Source organism: Corvus moneduloides, chromosome 6, assembly GCF_009650955.1.
Source record: "Corvus moneduloides isolate bCorMon1 chromosome 6, bCorMon1.pri, whole genome shotgun sequence".
NCBI classification, from domain to species: Eukaryota; Metazoa; Chordata; class Aves; order Passeriformes; family Corvidae; genus Corvus; species Corvus moneduloides.
Window position 1 is genome coordinate 47,508,229 of NC_045481.1, and position 23,116 is coordinate 47,531,344.

The 23,116-nt window shown below is 45.4% G+C and overlaps 1 long non-coding RNA gene across 2 annotated transcripts in view; it reads left to right on the plus strand.

Annotated features, from left to right (window-relative positions):
• The first annotated feature begins 232 nt into the window (after window positions 1–232).
• Window positions 233–23,116, plus strand: part of LOC116445869 — a 121,936-nt gene continuing 99,052 nt past the window's right edge. Inside the window, exon 1 of one of the 2 annotated variants that reach the window (XR_004240916.1) lies at window positions 233–368. This is a non-coding gene — a long non-coding RNA (uncharacterized LOC116445869). Of the gene's footprint in view, window positions 369–13,611; window positions 13,765–23,116 lie in introns of those variants that run through there. The other variant, XR_004240917.1, reaches the window with a different exon arrangement.

Below are 23,116 nucleotides of genomic sequence, written 5' to 3' on the forward strand. Positions count from 1 at the left end.
GGAAGAATGATTGGGGATATCCTGTAGAAAAAACTGGCTGTGTCACAACCACCATGTTGAAGGGAACCAGCTACTGCTACATGAATAACCTGGATTTTGGCATTTATGGGACTTCTAGCTCCTGGCATGTAATGTCCTTTGTGGGTATAATACTGTATAGACTGAATGTATCTTTTCATTTGGATTTTTCTCTGTGCTCTGTTTCTTGTGCTAACCTTTCCTTAGTGTTTTTCTCTACTGCTTTTTCCAGCCTTTCATGTGCAAACTTTGGGCCCAAGAAGTTTTATGCTGAACTCTCAAATGTATCCTGTGCAAATGGTTTGAAATATTGAGTGAAGCATGTTCATCTTTCATTAACTGGAGTAAAGGTATGTATGAAAATGATTTCCAGGAAACATACCCTTGAAAGTCTCAGGAAGAGCCTGTCACCTCTTTATTAGGACACAGTCATTCCTTTCCAGCTGATAGCCCTGTTTTGGGTGTCAGCATTGTGCCTGGATCTTCATCTAAATGATTATCAAGCAAACAGTTAAAATCAAGGGGTTTTTACGAGCAAAAGATCTGCCCCTGATCATCCAGCTCAATGAGACCAAGCTCAGTCTGTTACAAGGTCCAAGGCGCAGCTTGATTTTAAACATCTGCTTAAGTGCTTTTGTACTTTGAGCTGCTGGGAAAAAGTTACTGGTATTCCTGGGTGGCAATCTGTAATTCACACCCTTGCTAGGGGTCAGCAGAAATGGGCAAGGTGCTTCTCCTGGCCCTGGAGTCTCCAACTGGATCTTGGTGTCTGTCTGGCCGCGGGTTTCAAACCCCAGCCGATATTGCGTGTGCTTGTTGGACAATCCCGCCTTTTTACGCAGTTGCTGTTCCCTGACCCGCTGGCAGAGCCACTTGCCCCCATTATTCATCCTGACACGCTTCATAATGCACAGAGCTAGCCTGCAGCATCCAGCCTGCAAATTTCCCTAAGGCTGCAGAAGGGGGAAAAAAGAATAACCTGCAAGCATAAGGACATGCACGCAAACATGCTTTTCATGTGTTTTCACACGCTACGTGTGCGTGCAGACACTTATGCATGCTCATCGGCACACACATATGCATTTTTTGGATCTCACTGGATAAAAACCCAAGAGTGGAAAATGTGTCGATAAACATAAGGGAGCTTTCCAGGGCCTTTGATTTGAAGCTGCATCTTGTAGCAGCTTTCCAGTATTAGGATAGGATAGGGAGAGGAAAAGGAAAGAGAGAAGGGAAAAGGGAAAGCAAGAGGCAAGGGGAAAAGGAACAGAGTGGAAAGAGAAGAGCAGGGGTGGAGAGAAAAAAGGTAGGGGGAAGACAGGGAAAGGAAAAGTACAGATAGCAATGCTGCCAGAGTTTGTATACCTTAAAATCTGAAAGGTCCAAAAGTTCTTGACCTATATTCCCCGTTGCAGAAGTGTAGTACAATAACACACTGTGGTTTGTTTCAAACATGGAAACTTGACTTCATTCTTATGTTTTGGAGAAAGATTTCGCAATGGTGCTGAGGAGAGAAAGCGAAAAGATTTAGCTGTTCCTCGTTACTCTCTCCCTCCCTCTGCCTTTTGGCAAGCTTGAAATCAAACCCACTTGCTTCTGGAATATCGTAACATTGCTGTTTTGATGAAGCTAGGCTTGAATTAAAACTTAAAAAAAATCAACCTCAAATCCACCGGGACAGGATGCTAGTATTTATAATAAAGTGGGTTTATAGACTGAATTGTTTGACATCTCATATACAGGCTGGTGGAAGCACATGCTGCAGAGTGGTCTGCAAGGGGACAGGCATCACATGGTGTTCTGACTCATTCAGATGGATTTTGGTTTCTCTTTGCTGCTTTTTTTTTTTTTCCCATTTCTTTCATTTAATTTTGAAGGGACAGAGTCAAGTGCTCCGTTGCAGGGTCTGGTGCACTAATGGAGTAAACAGTATTGTGGGCATGTTGGCAAACTCTCAATTTGACTTGGCTTTGCTGATCTCCATTGAGTTATATTATTGGTTATTTATGCGTATGCTGATGACCTTTGGGCAGCGGGGAAAATGTTTATGAATCTAAAAGGCTTCGCAAACTTTAGCACAAAAGCTTGTTTTGTCCAAAAAAATGTGAACTGTGACTTCATCATTCAGCCTTGCTTGTTGTCTTGTGTTAGAAGTCTTTGGTCATCCATTTGTGCTGTAGAATCAAACCATGTAGTGCAGATGAGCAGTCACATACCCTGAACAGCAAAAAGTGAAAATCCATGTGGAAGGCATGTGAGTAGCTCCAAGAGAGCAGCTGGGTTTGTTCAATGGGCTGGTGAAGGCTGAGTTATTAAAAGAAGTCAAAGGGAGGTAGGTGCCGCTGGACCATTATATTTGTGTACTTCCTAACCTGCTGGGGTATAGTTTTGAAATTTGTAGATTCACTTGGGAAAAATTAGGATCTGTTTGTGAACAATTTGTAAGTGTAAGAAAAAGCCCAGCCAGTAGCTGAATTTCCAATCAGTCCTGCTGATAATGAATAACTTCTTCAGTTCTGCTCTCTGAATCAAACTTTGAGTTGTCCATTTTTTTGCATGTCATGTCAGGAAATTGAAAATAGATGGGGAAGCTCCACCTCATTCTCTTCCTTTTCAAAGTCATCAAGGTTATTGTTTTCTACTCTCAATTTTGTCAGTGTTTTTTACTTTTCTGTTGCTGATGCCGCAGCATGATTTGAGTGCCCTTCCAGGGTAGGGACCTGCAGCTAGAAAAAGGACTCTCAATAAGCAGCTTGTGCATCCTACTTGAAAAAAGTCTTGATTCCTTTTTACTTGCTTTCTGAATATGCTGTCTTTGCCCATTCTATCAAAGCCCAAAACATGCCACACTGGGGATTTGTAATGTTTAGTGTGTTGCTCCCCCTGATGAAAGCCAAGAAATGCTGGCTATTGAACTTCCTTGCACCTGGCTTCAGCTCCCAGAATAAATCAGAGCAGCCTAAAGCTTATAATAAATTACTCCTGGTTACTGGTGACTCCTGGAGAGTCAGGCAGATCAAAGGGAAATAAAAACCAGTTCAGTCACAGCTTTTCCCTTTTCCCTTTTCCCTTTTCCCTTTTCCCTTTTCCCTTTTCCCTTTTCCCTTTTCCCTTTTCCCTTTTCCCTTTTCCCTTTTCCCTTTTCCCTTTTCCCTTTTCCCTTTTCCCTTTTCCCTTTTCCCTTTTCCCTTTTCCCTTTTCCCTTTTCCCTTTTCCCTTTTCCCCTGTGCCTTGTTGGTTTCTATTTTTTGGGCAGATCCCCAGCCTATGGAGTAAGACAGCATTATGTGTCTGCTTTGTGCTGCCTAGGTCTTGTTACAGCACCTGCCTGTAAACTTCTGAAGATGGACTGCACAGTTTAGGCAATGCTTAATCCTGTTTAAAGCACGTGGGTGTCCTGTTTGTGGCCAGGTTTAGCAGTGTTATCCAGGGCAGAGTGGATTTTATGCTCATTGTACCAGTGTAAGGCTGGACAATTTGTGGAGCTCTCTGGTAGGACAGTACCAGAAGTGAGAGCAGAGTCCAGCTTGAGTTCTCCTGTTATCAGTGGTGCCATTGCAATGTTGAGAGGAAAATAGGCACACCCAAATACTAAGAGGATGCGTGTGGTGTACTAATCTTATCATGCATGATGTGTCTTGAAATAACGGAAGGAGAGATACCCTTTGGGTGAACGTGTCAACTTTGTTATTATGATGTATGTCCATGAGTGTTCCTCTTCAAAACCTTGTCCCAAATGCTTTCCCCTCCTAGATAGCTGTGGCCATATGATTAGAGCAACCTGTGACCTGCTGTCAGAAAGATGCAAAAAAATTTATTGGGAAGGAAACTAGCAACAAGGGTCGTCAATTCTGAGGGAATCTTCCTGTATTTGATGCTTTTTATCCTCCAAAGACTAAGGTCCTGGGGTCAAAGGATTTATATGAGATCTGTACGTTTGAGTTCAGAAAAAAAGCAACCAAACCGCGCCTTTATACACGCAGAGTTTGATGACATAAATCTTAAAACCTCAGAAAAACAGATGGCAAAGAAAGGAAGGTCTGTCTTTTGGAGTTTTAAATAATAAAGGGCTTGTGATTATTTAAAGCTGGTCTCTCGATATTTTGAATGTGTCTTGTGATATTTGGATGGGTGGAACTGGTGACGCTGGCCAGGCACCTATAAAATGCCTAGATTGCTCCTAGAACACTCCTTGCTATAGGCAGTATAATAAAACCCAGGGTATAACCCTCACCGATGTTTCAAAGCTAGATTAAAAAACCTCTCAGGGAGAACCTTTCCTGTTACGTTCAGTCATGCTTTCCACGAAGGAATCTCGCTGTAAAGCTATTCAAGCATTGGGATGGCTTGTTTTCCCTCTCTTTTAACGAACAGTCCACTGACTTCAAGCTCTAAGAACCAGAGCAAGGAAAATCAAACAGGGAGATGAAAGAGAGGGAACAGCCTGCTTGCAGCCGAGGGTGGCTGGAGGGGAAAAGTGCCCTTTGCAGCATGCCTTGGGGCTTGTCCCATGGGAGGAGAGTTGGCTTGTGGACGGAGGGCTTTGATCTGTTCCTGACTGCTGAGATACACTTGCTGATGAGGAGCAGGGAGGGAAGCCAGAAAGGATTGGAGGGAAAAGAAAGATGTCAATTTCTCAGGGCTGCTCTGGGTCCTCACAGCTTCTGCAGTTGGGCTACCCCAGCCTTCCTCCCTTAACCTTCAGCTGGCCATGGCTGCCTGCCATGGGTCTGAGATCCAGGCCTGGAGTGTGCATCAGAGCAAATTGTCTGATGATTCTTAATTTTATGCTGGTTTTGGTGTTGCCTAGCGCTGCCATTATGTTGCACACAAGTCTCTGCCCCTCCTTGCCACTGTCCCCACCTCCAGGTGATGGGCAGCTACTCCTCTGCTGGTAGCCCTTGAGGGACAGGGAGATCTTGGCTGCCCTGAGTGAGAGGACACAGCTCCTGTGAGCCTGTCCCTGTGCTATGCAGCTTGGCACATGGTCCTGGAGCATCTCTTCTGCATTGTTGAAGTGACTCCATCCCCATTAGCGACTGGAGAGAGCAGACTGCTCTGGGCTGGCAGCAGTGCTTGGGAGTGTGCATAGCTCAGAGCCCCCTCCTCTTCCTCTGCCCGCCTGGGGAGGGAGCACTCATTGTCCTGCCAAGTTTTCATGCTGCTTGCCACTGTCTGTGCAGGTGTTCCTCACCAGGGAGGTCTTGTGCCACTTGGTTGTCTTGCTTCATGTTTGTGTCCCATATCACTACAAATAATTTGGAGGCTGTTCTCTGCCTCATTGATTTTCTGTCATGCATTACAGTGGCACTGGGTCTGGATTCAGCAGAATTCATTCCTCTTTTCTCTCTGGCAGATGCTGCTGAATGGTTTTCAATGTTACACCCTGGGCTGTGAACTGGTAGCATGGTGGAAATGGCTGTTGTCAAGGCTTTTACTCTCTCTGTCTGACTCTGTCAAAGCTTTTCTGTTGGTAGTTACTCAGGAGAGCCCTGGAGGAAACCATCCCTCACTTTCCTTTCAGCCCCTTTGTAATTCTTAGTATAATAAATGTGTTAAATATCTGGCGTCTGAGAAGCATGACATTTTAAGTGCTTAACTTAACTAAGCCTGCTTCATATGATGGCAAGGTCTTGCTGCACCATTTGAGGTGTTGTTCTAATACTGGGGTGACTCTGCCAGGTGTCACATGAATGCTACTGAGGTGACCTCTGCTTGGTGCTGACCTGTGTGGTTGTTCAGGTGAAGATCACTCAAATGTTAGAGTCTGAAATTAAAACACTGGCATCCATTAAAAGCTTTCACAGACCAGGAGGTGTCAGGACCTCAGATTTGCAAAGACAGGTAGTTCTGCAAGGCTGCCCTTCCAGATCACCTCGAACACAGCACCAAAACCCAGGAGGAGAGACGTTTCTTCCACAGCAGCTTGAAATTCCTACACAGCAGCTGAGAAAGCGATCTGTCTTGTTTACAGGCGAGCGAGGGATTGGGGTATGCGTGTGTCTGACTGGCTGCTGGCGAGTGCATCTCTTGGACTGCTTGGCGGGGCCATCTTTGCACAACATGCTTTTCAGGCACAATTCTGCTTTTTATTAGAGCAAACTGGCAGGGAAGGGAACGGGGATGGAGCATTGTGTTACTGGGGTAAGGCAAGGGAATCCTTTGTCGATCGAAACCAGCTTCCGAGCAGACAGAAAAGACCTTGATAAACCTTCCTTCCCTGCAGAGGACTCTGTACAGCGCTCCTCTTGGATCCAGCCCCAGGTTTTGTCGCAGTTGAGTTCTGGAGGCTGTTTTCCCCTCCATCCACCAGGTAGCTAGCCTCATTCTCCACTATGGGCAGTAACACCAAGGAAAATTTTATCAAGCCCTACCTTTGCTATTTAAACCTCAGAGCTCAGGGTTTGTTGTTTTAATATTTCTCAGGGTAGTTTTCTGCTTGTGAAGTCTTGGAGAATTGCAAGTTAGATATCTTCAGGCAAATGCTTTGCAAGCTTCCTGTGTGGATTCCCATCACCTCCCTCAGTGCTTGGGTCCTCATGGCCAGAGGTGATCACAAAATCATTTAATCTGACACACCTCAGCACTGATCACAGAGGTTTGTGTTGGGATCAGGCAGTCTCCCTTCTGTTTATACATTTGACCTGGGCATTTGACAGCTGGGCCCAACAGAAGGCTTTTTACACCTCACTGTTTGGGATCCTGGGGGAAGGATGCTGTGCTGTTGTAAGGCAAAGGGAGAAAGAGACATGGCTGGATAGGTTACTGCTGCAGAGTTGTTGAGATAAATCTGGGGATGGCAGGCATCCCTCTGCTAAGAGCCAGCACAGTTGAGGCCTTTATATAAGGCCCTCTTCTGTTAGGGCTGCATCTCCCTGCACCTGCTGGTCCATTTCTCAAGCTGCTACCAAATCCTTTCCCTTTTCCTTTCTTTTCACTTCGCAGGATTTTTTTTTTTTTTTTTTCTCCTCCCCTCGGGGCTTTTCTCCCCTGTACAGCTTAGCAACGGGTGCCTCTTCCCTGAGCTCAGGCAGGCAGTAGCCAGAGCAGGCAGGTGAGCCACTGAAAGGGGATAGAGTTGTTTAGTCTGGGGTGTTATCAGTGGAGGCAAGCAGAGAGGGTGCTCCGGGGCTGAGGAAGGGGAAATGTCTGTGTTAAGATGGAGAAGTTTACAGGAATGGGTAGAACTGATTTTTAAAGTTTTTATTTTTTTGCCTCTAAGGAGGAAAGTAGAAAAAAGGGCTGACCTGTTTGTCACCTGTCCACCACTCTCTGGGTTAACACTGTGTTGTTGAAGGAATTGGGACCTAGAAGTCCTAGCTCTTTTTTTAGAAGCATAGAGGGAAAACAAGGAATTTTTTTTCCCTGGAGGGAGCTGAAGACAAAAGGGTCTCTAGGAAAGCTGTTAGTGGAGAGGGGAAAAGGAGGAGAAGATTGTCTGCTGTAGGGACAGGGAGAGGTGAACTCCTATCCAGCTGCCATGGAGCTATCTGTCTTTTTTTTCCTCATTCACTCCAGTGGGAAATCAGGGTTAACAGCACAGAGGGGGACAGCCCATTCGATGGAGTGGAGACACTCATCCAGACCTGACAGCTGCCTAAAAGGCACTGTTCAGTAAAGACAGCTGGGTGGAGAATGCAAAATCAAGCAGGAAAGGGCTGGAGCTTGGGAGGGGAGAAGTGGAAAATGCTTGAGCTAATCCCAGCTTCACCTCTGGCTGCCTCTGGGATATTGGGTAAGTCACCTGTGTGCCTTTCTAGTCTGTTCTCCCTGACCTGTCCAGAGAACAAATCAGTCTCTCAGTTTTTCTGGGTGACTGAGTATAGCATTGAATGTAAATTTCTAGAGATGCTTGACCAGAAATCTGAGAGAGAGAGGGGGCACAGTTAGTGTGGATTTCAAAGCAAAGTTGGTGCTCTGAGATTTAGGGTCACTAAAGGGCTAATTAGTTATAATTGACAAGAGATTTGTGTCCATTGGGGTACAATTTCACCTACTGCTGCATCTGAGCTCTGTCTACATGAACAGACTAATGTACGTTCTGGCCTCTTTCTTAAACTCAGGTTTGCTTTGTGCCAAAGCTGCAGCTGTGAGAGGGGAGCATGAGGACATGGTGTACCATAAAATTGACTGAAGCTGTGTACCTCTGGAGGCAGGGGAGTATCCTGGGGGTGGACTAAGTCCCTGTGTGCTTTTTTCTTATGCTCTTTCCTCCATTCCTGTTGTTGACCACCATGGAAGCTGGGTATGTAGCTCTGTGCTGAGCCAGTGTGGCCATCCTTGTGCTGTTACATACCAGAGCAATTATAAAAGCCTCAAGCATCTTGGACCCTGCATGCCCCAAATCTTTAAAGTGAGCCTGCATCCATTGACCCACAAAAGGGTTCTGGCAGTCTTAGATGGAAGTGTAGGTTTTCATAACAAAACCTGAAATTAGCTGTGTGTTGTCTGCTTTTCCAGAGCCCTGGCAGCCCTACTGATGGGCTCAGGCACATGTTGTGCCCCCCCTAGCTGGGTTGCTGACCTGAACTGGACACCTATGTCCAGTTCAAAGAGACTTTGCAGGTCCATCTTCCTTCCCCTGAGCTTGCAGAGTCCATGCTGACCTTCTAAAGGGTGCTGTGTGCGTGGGGCTCTCCAGCTGCACAGGGACCGAGTGTGGAAGAGGATCATTTTGGGAATGTAGTCCCATGACTGCAAAGGGTTTGCTGCCCCCCTATGGATTTGACTGGCGCGGCCTGGGCCAGGGCAGCAGGGTGGAGGAGGTGGCAGCTGGTAGGAGCCAACTGCTCCGTCCTGCCATGTCCTTCTCGTTCAGGCTCTCCCTGTGCTCTTGTGCAGCTGACAGGTTGGGGCCTGGGCTCCCATTCAACTGATTGCATAAATGTAGCGAACAACAAGGTTTCCCCAAAGCAGCTCCATCTGTGCAGGGCACTTGTTCGTCAGGACTCCCTCGGTCGTGATGTGCTTTGCTGGAGTTTGTGCCAAACCCAATATCCGCAGTTTAAAAATAACATTTGGGTGTGACAGCTCCATTATTTACCCAGGATCCAACATTGTCTGGTAGGCAAAGCCAAACGGCTGGAAGTCTGGGGCAAGACATTCTCTTCTCATCTACCACTGTGTTGTATATTACCTCCTGCTGCCTCAGTTTCCCTGCTGATGAATCAGGGATAATGAAAAACGGCTTATAATAATTTCTGCAAGGCTTAGGTACTTCAAGGATCTCAGTTAGGACTTTTCTCCAGAACCCATGAGCAATATAATGCCAAGGCAGACCAAACAGTTGCACCTCTTTATTGGTGGCCAGACTTTGAAAGAAGCTATTGACACAGAAATATGTAGTAAAGGACATCCTGGAAGGCCTGTGAGAGTGGCATTGATATGTTGCTGGCTTGCCCTTCACCCCTGGAAAAAAATCATTGCACACTCCATTCCCCTTAATTTTCAACACTGCCGGCTCTGTCTGTGCTTTCACTTCAATGACAGCTGAGTGCCAGGCATTTTTCTTCCTGACTCTGTACATTAATGATGTCTTAACTGTGCAAACAACTATAACATGCATGGAGAGTCACCTTGTATGGGTAGTTGCTTTGTTGTCTGTTGTTTATTTCTTTTAAGGAAGTTAAACCTTAGAGATTTTCTCTAGTGCCAGAGAATCCTCATTCAAATAATCCTTCCCATCATGGAAAAATGTGGGTTAGGAGACATGAAGGTTGTGACAGCCTCACCTGGGACAGTAAAACCTTTAGGAGATACAAAAAAGGTGACACCAAAATGCTTTGACCTTTGACTGAAACTGGAAGTAACACAATGTGATTGGCACAGTCCTGGCTTAAAAATAGCTGCCTCAAAAGCCTTCCTTTCTGCACTACAATCCCCTTAAGGAAATGGTTCAATATCATGGGCACAGACTGTTTGGTAGACCCTCAAGTCATGCTGCCAATACAAGAGCAGAGGTTCTGCGTTTCTTTGCTTCTTTATGATGCACAAAGAAATGTCCTCTGAATTGGGTTTTTCAAAGTTTCTGGAGAAGAGAATTAATTTGCTGTCTGCTGGAACCACACTGAGCACAACAGGGGTTGAGCGCCCAGATGATGTCCCCGGTACAGGTGTCAGGAATTCGAGCTTGTTGGAGGCCTTCTTGGAGCTCTCTCATGGTACCAGGAATGTCCTCACACTCTAACCTGAAAGCATAAAGCTGCTGAATTTTAATAAATGGCAAGTTTTCTCTCAGCTGTCCATTAGACCCTGGAATGCCATGAATTTTTCTGCAGAAGGCTAGAATCTTGGGTAGTGTGAACCCAACATGGTTTTACTGATTCTTGCAGCTAAGCTAGTTTTCTGCCAATTGGGAAGCGCCCCGAAGAGCTTAAAGTAGCCTGCCTACAATTCACTCCAATTCCCCCATCTTGGGATGACAGGTTTCCACTCATATTTCCATTCTGCGGATGGCCAAAAACTTCTGGGCCAGACAAAACTGGAATTTCTAGAATAGCTCAGATCAGACCTTGACTTGGAGCCAAGTCCTACAGATGTCTGGGGCTTCAGCTTGGGCCATCCATAAACAGATCTACTTACTCAATCTGGAGGAAGTAGCAACGTTTGAAGGGGTTTGCCATCAGACACCTGATGGACAAGCAGAAGGAGAAAATTCTACCCTGATGTGTCCATTAGCTCTATGGTTACAGAGCTGGGCAGGTCCCTGACCTAGCACAAGAGATTCTTGAGGGAGTATTTTTTTTTTCCTTTAATATTTTTCTGGGTTCCCCCACCTCACTTGGTTTTTCTTGTAACCAAGTCAGGGAAAGAAAAAAAAAAAAAGAGAAGGAAAAAGAAATTCCAGAGTGAGCAGGAAACAGCGAGTAAAATTAGCCAAGAAGCTTCCAAACAAATGTGTGGCTTACACTTAGGAGAGCTTGGTTTTGTTTACTGTTTGTTTTGAGTTTCCACTCTTTGCCTTCAGATCAAGCCCCGGGAGAAGGGGGAGCCTGGAAGGAGGCCTCAGATGTCTGCACAACTCTTATATGCTGTGAAAGGAACCCTGATGAAAGGTTAAGGCAGTGGGATGGATGATACCCAACGAAAGGCATGTGCAGCGCTTTTGATTGCTTTTTGCTGTGGAATCCTTGTTTCCAGAGACTCTAATCCTCCTTGTGATGGCTAGGAAAGGTGGTTGTGAGGGAGAGGATAATGCCTGTTAACCTCTTCAGTGCTGTGTTCCCCAGTGTTGTCACCTGCACCGCGGGGGAACCTAAAGGCTGAGACCAGGTGATCTGTATCCATCTGTACTTTTCATGAGAGGAATCCTTCTTGTCTGACAGGCATGATAGAAGCACGAAAACACAGAGGAAAGTGCAAGATTTCTCTCACTTTTGTTAAGCAAAATCCAGACTGGGTGATTTCTTAGCAATGAATTGATAAACCTTTAACACACTAACAATCCCATTGGAGCTGGCTGCCTATGTAAAAATAAGCATAAGCTAAATAAATGCTTATGAAGTACTTTGCAAGGCTCAGTGAGGAATTCTGATGTCTTAAGGCATAAGTCAACTCTGAGAAGACTTAGAAATAAGCAGCGTGAGAGGGTAAAATTTCTTATTGACTCCCAGAACAGATGATTTTTACATCCCGTTTTGTTTACAGACTGCTTAGTTTCTGGTCTTGATGACTGCTGAAACCAGGTTCCTCATGTTGATTGCTCCCTGGTTTGAAGCCATGTGGTTGTTCCAGTATTCTCTGTCCTGTAAACATCTCCAAGAACATGGCACACCACTTTATCTGTCTCTCGTTAAGTAGAGAATGTGATTGCTATTATGCATGGAATTGTCAAACCAATCTGGTGTCTCCAGACTTCACCAAGGATCAGGCAGTTTCACTAAGATGCCCTCTTCTTCTTGACAGCTGACACAGAGAATGCTAAGAAACTTAAAAAAAATATTAAAAATACTGTACACAAGCAGAAGTGCCAAAAAGCAGGCGGAGTGCATGTCAGGGAATTATTTACAGTGGCTGCAGTTTGAAATCTATTGAGGCTGAAGTTAAAATATCAGCTGGGATCCCAGCCCAAGCTTGGTCACAAACGGAACGCGTCAAAAAGTTCTCAGGAAATGAGCAGAGGCCCTGCTGAGCAGAGCCAGCTCTTCTGTGGAGGCTCCTTCCCTCCCAAAGATCCAGCAGAGAAAGGAAAGCTCTGGGAAGAGAATGAGAGCAGCTGAAGGAACAAGTGTCATTGCAGTGCAATGTCCTCTGGAGTACACAGCTCAGCAAGTGCACTCCAGGCAGTGATGCCCCGAGGAGCTGAGGGCCCTCACAGCAGAGGCAGGGAGGAAATTTGCGGCAGACCTAATGTCTGTCTCACAGTCATTGTGGGTGGCAAGAGGGACATCAGAACATCAGGCGAGTATTGCAGCTGGTGTGAATCGGTGCTTCTCCACTGGTTGTGACAGTTCCATGGTGGGACAGACTGGATGAAGACCTGGTTTGTTGGCAGCACCCTGTAGGACAGCTGAGACCAGGTGGGACCACCTGAGGACAGACAGCGCAGGAACAGGACGGAGAAGGGTGTGTCACCTTGGTGGCAGTGCCTTTGGCACAGTGGGTGGTGCATGTAGAAGTAGCTTTACAAAGGCACTGCATATGTGCACACCAGTGATGTAGCTCACCAAAGCAGGAGATTCTGTAATTATTGCTTGTGTGAGAGCACAAAGCAAAGGCTGTATGAGGGGAAAAAATAGTTCACCTTCTAGGAGGCCTGCCTGTTGTTAAATTCAGAGACACGCACGCAGACTTGCTGGTCCTCTCAGGCTTCCGTTTTATTTTCTCAGCTCTTCTCCTCCTCAGCTCTTCAGTGTGTGCCCTGAGACAGGCAACAGCAACACTGTGTTTGTCTGCTGCTGCCTGAGCTTCTGGTGTCATCCTCCCCACAGATGTATCCCCCTTTCGTTGAGAGGAAGGCAGAGGTTGATACCGACCGTGGGCCAGCATGTGTTCCTCACGGTGGAAAGAAGAGTGGGACCTGTCTGTCTTTCGTGATCACAGCACATCTGTGATCAGACCTTTCCCTCTCCGGTGTTAGGCAGGACTTGTGCAAAGCGCCCTTCATGCTCAGCTGCTTGAGCTCACTTCCTCCTGGGTCTGGGTGCATTTCTTCAGGGCAAGTAACAAACAAAGGTGGGACTGTCTCCATTTTGTGGTCTGCTCTGTCACCCAACACATGTACATTTTTAACTGACCTGGATAAAAAGCAGGAGGTGGTCGATTCATCCCATGGACTCAATGGTGAATGCTGATGTCTTTCAACCTACTCCTGTCCTATGGATAAAGCTGAACAGAGATTCCAAAATCTCTGAACTTTACCGTAGTGCCTCTGATCCATCCAGTGGCTTTTCCTCTGCTATCTTCACCTGGAGTTGGAGAATACTCTGTGTGTAGGAGGAGTCAGGGATCCCTCCCCATCCACATGCATGATGCCTTCCTAGGAATGCTAGAAGGAGGGCCATGGAGAGCAATGATGTGAGATCTGGTGTGGAGTACCGCAAGCTAAATGAAGTATTTCTTCTCCCCAGGGAACACTCTCACGCTCTGAACAGCAGCACTGTGAGGATAACCCGAGCGTGGGCAGGGGGCTGACTCATCTCCCCAGAAGATTAACACTGTTTATTAATCACTGCTCCTTTGAAGTGGAAAAAATGGGGAAAACTTCTTGTGGCCAACGTTGTGATTAACCATCTAATTGTTCTACTGGTATGTTTGCTTAAGGGGCTTTCTTTGCTCTGTGTACGCTAAGAAATAGTCTCATCCTACCGTTGTTGCACCCAGATGATAGTCATTAGCAGTGTACCAGACATACCCATTGTACAGGCCTTGTCCTGACCTTTTTTTTTCCCTAAGTCCCTGGGTCCATCTTCAGTGTTGGCAGGAGAATGACAGCTCTTCTAAGTAAAGTCCTCTGTTTGTTCCCAAAACATGCAGGGAGTCAATTAATGGAACAAGCAATTCCTTGTCCCTTCCAACTGACCCTCCAGTCATCTTTTTCATCATGGGAGATGGTGCCATAAGCGATGTAGAATGTCTCAAGATCCTTTTCTGCGAGAAGACCCATCAGACTGAGCTGCAAGAGCTTGCTGAATTGCAGAATCACACACCCGCTCCCACAGCTCTGAGCATGCACATTCCAGATACGGCTGGTGTTAGAGAACAGGATTTTGGAGGGAGCTGGCACACCTAGCCGTAGCTGTGGGAATGTCTTCCCTTCAGTGCACAGGGATTTGCAAAAGGGCTTAAACTTTGTTGATGCTTTGTGTCTCCTAGACTTTGCTTGTCTTTGCTTGAAATACGAGACTAGGCTTAAGACTTGGGACCTGGCAGGGGACACATGGGTGAGCTTTAGTTTGATCTGCAGTACAAATAAGGAAAAAGATCACCTTGTCTTTGCCTGCTTTGGTACTTACGTTTCAGTGAATATGGGAAATCAGGAGAAGTGCACCTTGGCTAGTAAAATGTAAAAGAAAATGGTATCAGTGGAGGACAACTAATTCTGGAAATTTTTTTCTAATCATTCACTCCAGACCAGGTTCGGCTAAATGTTCCATTTCAAGCACAAATGCCATGATAATACATTTCAGTAACATTTCAAACTATGTCTGACTATATCCAACAGAAAAAAAAAAAAAAAAGGAAGCTGTGAAATGAGAAGTAGCTTAAAGCCAGGGAAGACTTATTCAATCTCACTGACATTGCTGTTTCCTTCCATGCACCAGTGCACGTGGTGAGCTTTGCAAAAGCACACATTTCCTTAACCCTGCTCCTGCTGAAGTCTACACAAGTGTCGATGTGTTCGGCACCAGACCCCAGAGCACCTCAGATGTTCCCCTACGTCGTGCACAATGCAGTAGTTGAATTCAAGAAACGTGTTTTCATGCCCTGGGCACCTGTGTTGTAGCTCAAGTGTGGCAAGAGGCTCCTGCGCTGCGTGGTGCTGCGAGGCTGTGGGCTGCAGCTAGAGGGGGTGAGCCGGCAGAAGATAGTTCCAGCTAAAATTTCATGCTCCAAGCTTTTCCTCCTTGTCCCTCTCTTTCCTCCTTGCCCTGATATCAGGTGGCACCTGTGTGCCCGCCTCCAGTGGACTTGTACAGGTGCAGGATTATGTCCGTGTGTGTGTCTGGGCACACGCAGCGAATCTCACAATTATCATGACTTAAGTCTGGTTTGTGGCCAGGCATACTGTGAGGTCTCAGCTGGTGGCTGAGGCTAAAGTGCATGAAGTGTTGTGCACAGGTCATGAGTAAACGGCCCTTTCCTCAGAGATCCTGCACTCCAAGTATATGGTTAGGAACAACAGATGGATACCACAAACACACAGGCGCTGTGGGTGGGGGAGGAACACAAAATAGCACCCAGATAATTAAGATGAATGATTAATGGCTCGAGTGGGTAAGAAGGGGCCAAAACACACTTGCTGAATGTTCGCTGGTGATGCTTCACAGGAGCCTTGGCAGAGGTAGACAATAGATACACTGTATTTTGGACTTGCTCATCATTCACACTGCTAAATTTCTCAGTCTATGCTTATGGCAGTTCAGCTGTAACATTATATTGTAGCTACACTGTAAGGATGGTGCAAGTCTGGTGTATTCTGTACTGAATGCAAACACAGCACACTGAAACACTAGTCCTTAAAGGAATTTTCATCTCGTAGGATTTGGCCCAACACCCACTGAAGTCAGTGAGCTCTTGACCCTTTTGGGATTTGGGACAATCCTAGAATATTCAAGTGGGCTCAAAACTGGGCAAAACAATTGAGATACGTATTTAAAATAATAAGAAGAAATGCTTTGTATGGAATGCATTTAACATATTTCTGTTTGCATGTATGCATTTTTACTGTATGAAATCAGACTGAGTTTATATCTGCTGCATCTATCTCAACGTGGTGTGTGTTACACTGGACTGATCACTTACATGATTGAAATACACTGTAAATACACAGCATGCTTAGCACTAGCATGGTTTCAAAGTGATTTTTAACCCCAGTCTTTTTGGTTTTGTTGATACTTGTTTCCTGAGTTAGCTCGGTTTGTCTCATGAGGTTCACTCCATTATGTTTATGGTAGTTGAGTGGTCAGCTTGTCCTAGAGACCACCCAGCTTAGTGCCCACTCGGACAGGTTGGATGTTGGTAGAAGAGGATCATGTGTCAGCTGCCCTTGGTGTGGATGAACACCAAACATTGATGCTGCTGGGCTGGCAGGTTCTACCACCACAGTGTTTCCTCAGAAGTAAAGAAAGTGGGGAGGAAGGATGCAGAAGGTGCCGGGGAAAGATTTCCTGCTTCATCACACACAATTTGGTTGTGTGTCTGCTCTGTGTAAAGGCTTGTGCAGATAGGTGGCCGGGTGGGATTTCAGATCGTTTTACTCCACTCTGGAGAGGGCTGTGTATGCACAACTTTGGACTGCTCTCCTGAGTGAGCTCAAATTATTACAAAGTCATTTCCAGTAAGTCTTTACCTCTAAGGCCAGGGTTGCTCTGACAACCACTCTGGGTGGATTGTCTGTGGGAACTGAACCTGGAGCCTATGGATCTGAAAGGACAAGACTCTATTGTTAGAGCTGGAAGCTGAAATCCTTTCCGGTGGCAGCAGTAGCTGCCTCATTTGTGCATCCCTCTGATATTCAGAAGGATGAAAGCTCCACCTGGGCAGCATAAGTTATGCTGCAACAGAGGTCACAGGGACTGGGTCCAGCCTGCTGTCCACAGATGCTGCATCTGTGCTCACTCTTTGGATGGCCAGTTGTGTCTGAGGTGAAGGCTTTGTGTGTAAAATGGGTGCGTGTCTTCACAAGGAGCTACTCTGGACTTGTACACTTCCTTCAGTGCCTAGGTGTTTGTTGAATCTATTATCATGCCTTATATTTTCACATGTCTGGGGGTCAGTGGAGATGGATTTGTGTGCACATGATGTACCAAAGGGAAATATTTGCAGCTGTTGTCACACATGCAAAAAAGTCTTGTGCTCCTCATCAAGCAGAGCTTTTCAGACAGCCAGGCTCGGCGTGAGGATTCAGAGAAGGATGCTGGCTCTGATGCCAAACTTGTGGTTTCCTTTAACTCATTTTGCAGGGCCTCTTTTTGCTGGCTAGAAAGCCTTCACTTGAAATACAATTACCCAGATGTAGAGAAGAAAACAGGCAAAGCCCAGCCATACCAGAAAAGGGGAAATTTCCTCACATTACCCCTTCACCATCAACACTGGCACATTTTCAAAGATTTCTGGATACAGGGGGAAAGCTTTGGGCTGGACACGTGTAAAAGCAAGCTGCACATATCTGCTGACTTCAACAGAGCTCTGCTCTAAGTCCTCTGCCATAAGGAAGAGTAGGTAGATATGGGATCAGGTATAACTCAGTGCAGTGCAAATTAGTAATTTCATTGGAGTCAATTGAGAAAAATCAGTGGAGAACCTGACTTTTTGTGTGTACCTAACTGATGGCAAGAGTGTAGTGAACTTCCTCCTAAAAACTGCCTGCATTTTTTAGCTCTTACATTCATTCTGATCTGCTATCCTTTTAAAAATCCTAAAAAGAATCTATTTTTTTGTCATGCATTGAGAGGCTGGTCTCTTTTGAGATGTTTTCAGCATTTCTGGTTCTTTCACCTGTTCCAGTCATTCAGTACTTCACCTGTGTTGCCTCTTCTTCATTTTTTTTCCCCTGCTTCTCGTGTACCTCTTCAGTCTTTTACAGCATTCAGAAATGCAAGATCCTGGAATTAACTGAAGTGAAATATTTGTATAGAATGGACCAACACACAAATCTTTGTACTGCAGAGTTTTTCTTAATCACATCATTTTTCTCCTCTGGTTCCTTCCTGAAACTTCCTTCTGGGTCTTCACTCAGCAATAAACACAGTGGTTACCTCTTCACTGGGGCCAAATCTTCCAGTCTCACCAAATCTTGAGAAGAGGCTGTTGACAGTGGTGGGCTATGCCAGGAATCTGGAGCCAGGGTATCACTTTCTCCTTTTCTGTCTGGAGATGCTAGAAAATAAGTACTGGCTGTGATGATAGCATTGAATGCTGAATGTAATCAAGAACACCATGGAGCTGGAAACAGTAATTTTCCTTCCTCCCTGTAAACAAGAAAATCAGCCTAACTCTGAACTGCTGGATGGTGGAGTGGGTCTGAGGTGGTGGTCGTGCAGGATGATGGTGTTCTCTGGTCTGCAGACAGCAGCTGTCAGTGGAGGTAGAGCTGGTGTCACTTGTCCTCGTTCATTCGCAGGGGCAGCTCTGAAGGCCACGTGGAGGCATGGTGTGCACCAGACTTGTGCCTGTTTGCTCAGGGAAGAAGTGTCCCTACCACAGAGGGTACTTCCACCTCTCTGAACCCTTCACTTCCTGCCCCCAGTCCAAAGGGCCTGTGGAGTACCTCATGAAACAGAGATACTTCCTTGTGAGAAAGGACTGAAAGGTCCCGTGTATCATCCCAGAAAACTTCAGCTTTGCTTGCCCTTTATGTGGCAGTAGGAGGTAGAAGGATCTCCAGCCCATGGAAGCCAAAGAGCATGTTAGGAAGTGGTGTAATGTTCAAAAAGGGGGCTTGCTCTTGCGAACAAGGAGACCATCCTAGTTTAGGGAGTTAGACAGGATTGTCACAGGTCTGTCTGCTGAACCTTTGGAGAGGGACAGCAGCCTTACTAGGGACTACCTTTGCTCCTGCGATGAGCTTATTTAAGTGGTGAAACTGACCCAGGCAAATATCTTTCATCACCGACTGGCAAGGGAGCACTGAGGGTTTGTGGTTATGGGAATAGTAGCCGAGGAAGAGGATGGTGTGGCTGTACCTTTCTTTTCAGGAGAGGAAGGTAATTGTTACTGGAACAATTGAAAGGCTGGTGAAGCACAGGGGTGTAACTTTAGGAAGGCACTGTGGATGGATATTATCCTACTGAGGGTCTCTGGCAGAGGCCATGTAGACCTGGAACAGCTGGAGTGCATGGGAGGGATGATTTGTAGGCTGGAGCTGCAGCTGAGACAATAGTTTTCAGCTGATGTGTTAGAGAGGCAATGAGGCTGCCAGTGTGATGGAGTGCTCCAAACAAGTAGGAGACTTGGGAGGGGAGGTGTGCATCTTGGGTGAAGGACTTTTATTCACATGACTGTGGGGGAAAGGGATTGCTAGTGGAGGAGACCTAAAAATAAAAGCTGGTTTTGCTGAAGAAGTGAAAGAAAGTGAAACAAAAGAGATGTCAGTAGAGAGGAACAACTAGCCCCCACTAGAAGAGAGGTGTAGCCCACACTGAGAGCTGAAGAATGTTGCTAAAGAAGGAACACGAACACAGAGAAACTGAGGTGCTGAAGACAGAGCATAATAACTATAGTTTCAGGAAAGAAAATCAGGTAAATAACCATGTGGTAATGAACATGTGTCAGCAGGTAGAGGAGAGAAAGAAAGGACTGGTGCTTATTTCCATAGGTGATACATAGTAAAATAGAGCCTGGTCTGTTTGGGATATGAAGTTGGATCAGCTAGAGACAGCTGAAATATACCTATGTAAAATGTTGTGAGTCTGGTAAAAAAATGTATGAGCTTGAATTAATCATACCAGTTGCAAAAGTGAGCATCTTGGGGTAAAAGAAAGGGGAGTGAAACATAAATACTGTTGAATGTGATTGGTTGGTCAGGAAAGGAGGAGATGGAGTATAACCTTGTCTGTGCATGTAGACATATTGCTATACTTCTGTGAAGAAACTGGTAAGGGTAGCATGGATGAAAACTGGACACGTGTCGGTCAAAATAATTTTGACTATGAGTTTCTAGCACTGAGGTTGTGGTGGCTTTGATTTTTCAGGTATAGATTGAAAAACTACAAGAAACTGTTTGCAGTAATGGCTGATTAATTATTTCTTCAGGTTGTTCTTCCTCCTTCAGTCAGGTTTTCTTCTTTTTGGTACAGAAACTAGAAAGCTATAGAATGGCTAGTGACTATGAATTGATTAATTTTTAAATGAAATGGAAGAGTAAATAAAACCCTCCTTTCAGCTCAGTTTATTGATTTCAAAAGGATGAACTTCTCAGAGAGGTTAATATGTTCAGCTGGGTTAAGGGGATCAGCCACTTGGATGTGGAGGAGTTCTCTAAGTACAGAGTGCTGCAGCTATTGGGAATCTGTGCATCAGGAAAGGGCAGAGGTCCAGCCAAGGAAGGTTTTCTGTGCTTAAATTAACAGAAAAGGAAAAAGCATGTGCTGGTTAGCATGTGCTATGAAGAATATTTGCCCAAGAAAAAAGGATATGCATGAGTTTCCTAAACAGTCAAGAAATCAAATTCTGGGATTGTTTGTTGACACCAAAACCAGTTTTTCATTTGTTCTTTGAAGAAAATAAAAATCAGGGAGGATTATATGGTAGTTGGTTCATACAATAGACTTCATACAAAAGACTGAATTTAATGACCCACGACCAATCTGTCTGTCTGTGGTCTTAAGATGAAGAGATGTTTGCAAATATGCAAGTTGTATGGTTCAGGGTGGAGACAATGTTTAGGCTATTGTGTATGAGGGGGAGATGAAAGCAGACATGCATAAATAAAATCTGTTGGGGGGTCCTGGCTGAGCATTGCCTGCTGCAATCATTCCCCAGCCACAGACAGCGAGGCAGTGCTCAAGACTCAGAAATCTCCCTGGCTAGCAGCCATTTTGTTAATAGATGGGGCCCTCAGCTCTACTCTATCTGCACAGAAATTTTTTTCTCGATCCCCTTTTTGTCTGTGTTTGCTGTGTGACTCAGTACCCCAGATCTGAAATGGCTGCAGGTGCCCCAGACACGCTGTGGTTGTTTGAAGTCAGGCAGTCTCTCAACAGATTATACAAGGATGAAGGTACTCCTTACAGACAGCATTTTGTTCCCGCTCTCCTCACCGCAGTGGGGCTTTCCCTCTGGGAGGAGGTTTAGGAGAGTTGTCCACAAAAGTCTCCTGTGAGGAACAAGTGATGAGCTGTCTCCCATGAATCTCTGCAAAGTGGCAGTTGTGGCATCTCCTGGAGGAAGGCCTTTAATGTGACAATGATGCACAGTGTCAGATGGCAGAATACTAGAAGAAGCCGTTAGCCAGTCACTGTTTGGTCTTGTGGTCCCTGTTGTCATTGTTTTTCACACATCAACTTATTTTGGGTGAAGAAAGATCTAACTCATGTGAGTGCAGCATGTGCCAACGGAGGAGCAGAAGTTTGCTGTGTATTTGTGCTGTGTTTGCATTTCAACTTCTTTCACTAATCTTTCTTAAGAAGTTTCTATTCTTCTCTACTTCATTTTCTGGTTCCTCAAGGAACTGCTTTAATAAAATACATGACCAGAGTCAGTCCTACATAGAGTGACTCAGGCTGCTCTCCATGAAAATCTTCATTCCTCATGAACTGTCAGCAGGGGAGTGCGACAGATACATCTGTCACAGAGAACTGGTCTGCTTTTGGCAGCTGTGGCTGGTGGCTGCCACAGCTTGGGTCAAGTGCTTGTTCCTCTGACTTGTGCACCCACATCTATCGTGTAGGTGTTTTCTGCATACTTAAGTGAGAGTCAAACTGCTCACTAACATACGGTAAAGAGTTATGAGAATAGGGAGGCATTTCTCAGGAGACTCCATCTTTTTGAAGTCTTCCTGGGCTCAGCTCATGGTATTGCACCTCTTGCAATTGTCTTGTAGCATTATTACACAGCTACAGTGACTCATCAGGAGAGATCTTGCTGCAAGTGCTTGGTGTTTCCTGCTCCAGCTTCTTTTCTACTAGAAACCATTTAGAAGGTGAATAGGGAACTTGTGCAAAGTATCCATCTGTATCCAAGTCGGTCACTGATGGGGAGAGTGGCCGGTGTGAAACTTGTCTATTATACCTAAAGTTGTTGTGGATTTCTGGTTTAACTTGGACTGAGGAGGCTGTTCAGGCATGTGCTTTGGGCTCCAAATTGGTAGGAACTGCCTTTAAGTACCAACGAAATTTGCCAGTACCAAATAGCAGAATAGGTGCAGCAGGGAATGTGCCACTCTGCGAGGGTATTCAGCTAACAGCTGTGACTGTGTGTGCCCTAGAAGTAGGTCATGAACACGTCTGCTGGCTTGAAGTCTCCCAGGAACCCCGGTTTTTGTGCTGCTCGACTTGGAAGAGGTGAGGTAATGTATCCTATTTGTGTCAGCCAGTCTAGTTTGTAACATGTACCATAGTGCTGGAGTCCAGGTGTCCTGACTGGAATGCAAAGGCTGTTGCTCCCCAACAGGTCAGCAGCGCAGAAGCACAGTTTCGATCCCTGTCTTGTGCAGAGAGAGAGAAGGCTGTTGCCAGAAGTTGATTATTTCAAGCATTCTCCTGGGTCACTACAGGCTGCTTTTGCTGCAGCTCTCTTCCATGCTCTTCCCTTTGGCTTTGAATAACATTGCTTGCAATTTTGCTGGCCTTCACCTTCGTGCTTCACAGACTGTCACATTAATGCCTGGCCTTTTAAAAATAAAAATTAAAGTCCCTCAGTGTTTCTTTTTCCCTTTGATTGAATTCTAACAGAAAGTTACACTGGAAGAAAATGTGTGTGTGTGCTTATGCAAAAAGATGGAAAAAAAATAGCATTATTGATAAATTTGCTAACTGTCCTCCTCATGTTAAGGTTTCATTAGCAATACTTTGTATCTTTAAATCAATGAGGAGTTTGAATATGTAGTCCCAGAACAAACCTGTCTTCTCCTGCCAAAACACTGAAACGTGGAATGTGTTCCTGCCAGTTACATGAAACGTAGAGTATTTCTTTCTGTGTCTTTGAGCTTTATACTATCACTCATTGTCACAATATGGTATCCTATTCAATTCCAAATAATTTGGCAGGCCTGTAATCATTGGCTTTTCCTCACTCTTGGATTATAGTGATGTTGCTTGGAGAATGTGCTATGTCTAGCAAAACTCATGTACTCCCTCCTTTTAGTTTGCCTCCAGATGGGATAAGAGAGGTTTTTCTTTGATGTTCCTGCTTAAAAAACCTCATTCTGTGGTGGTGGTGTGGGGGACACCACTGAAAGGGTTAAGTGGTTTTGAATGCTTGCCGAGATCCCAATTCT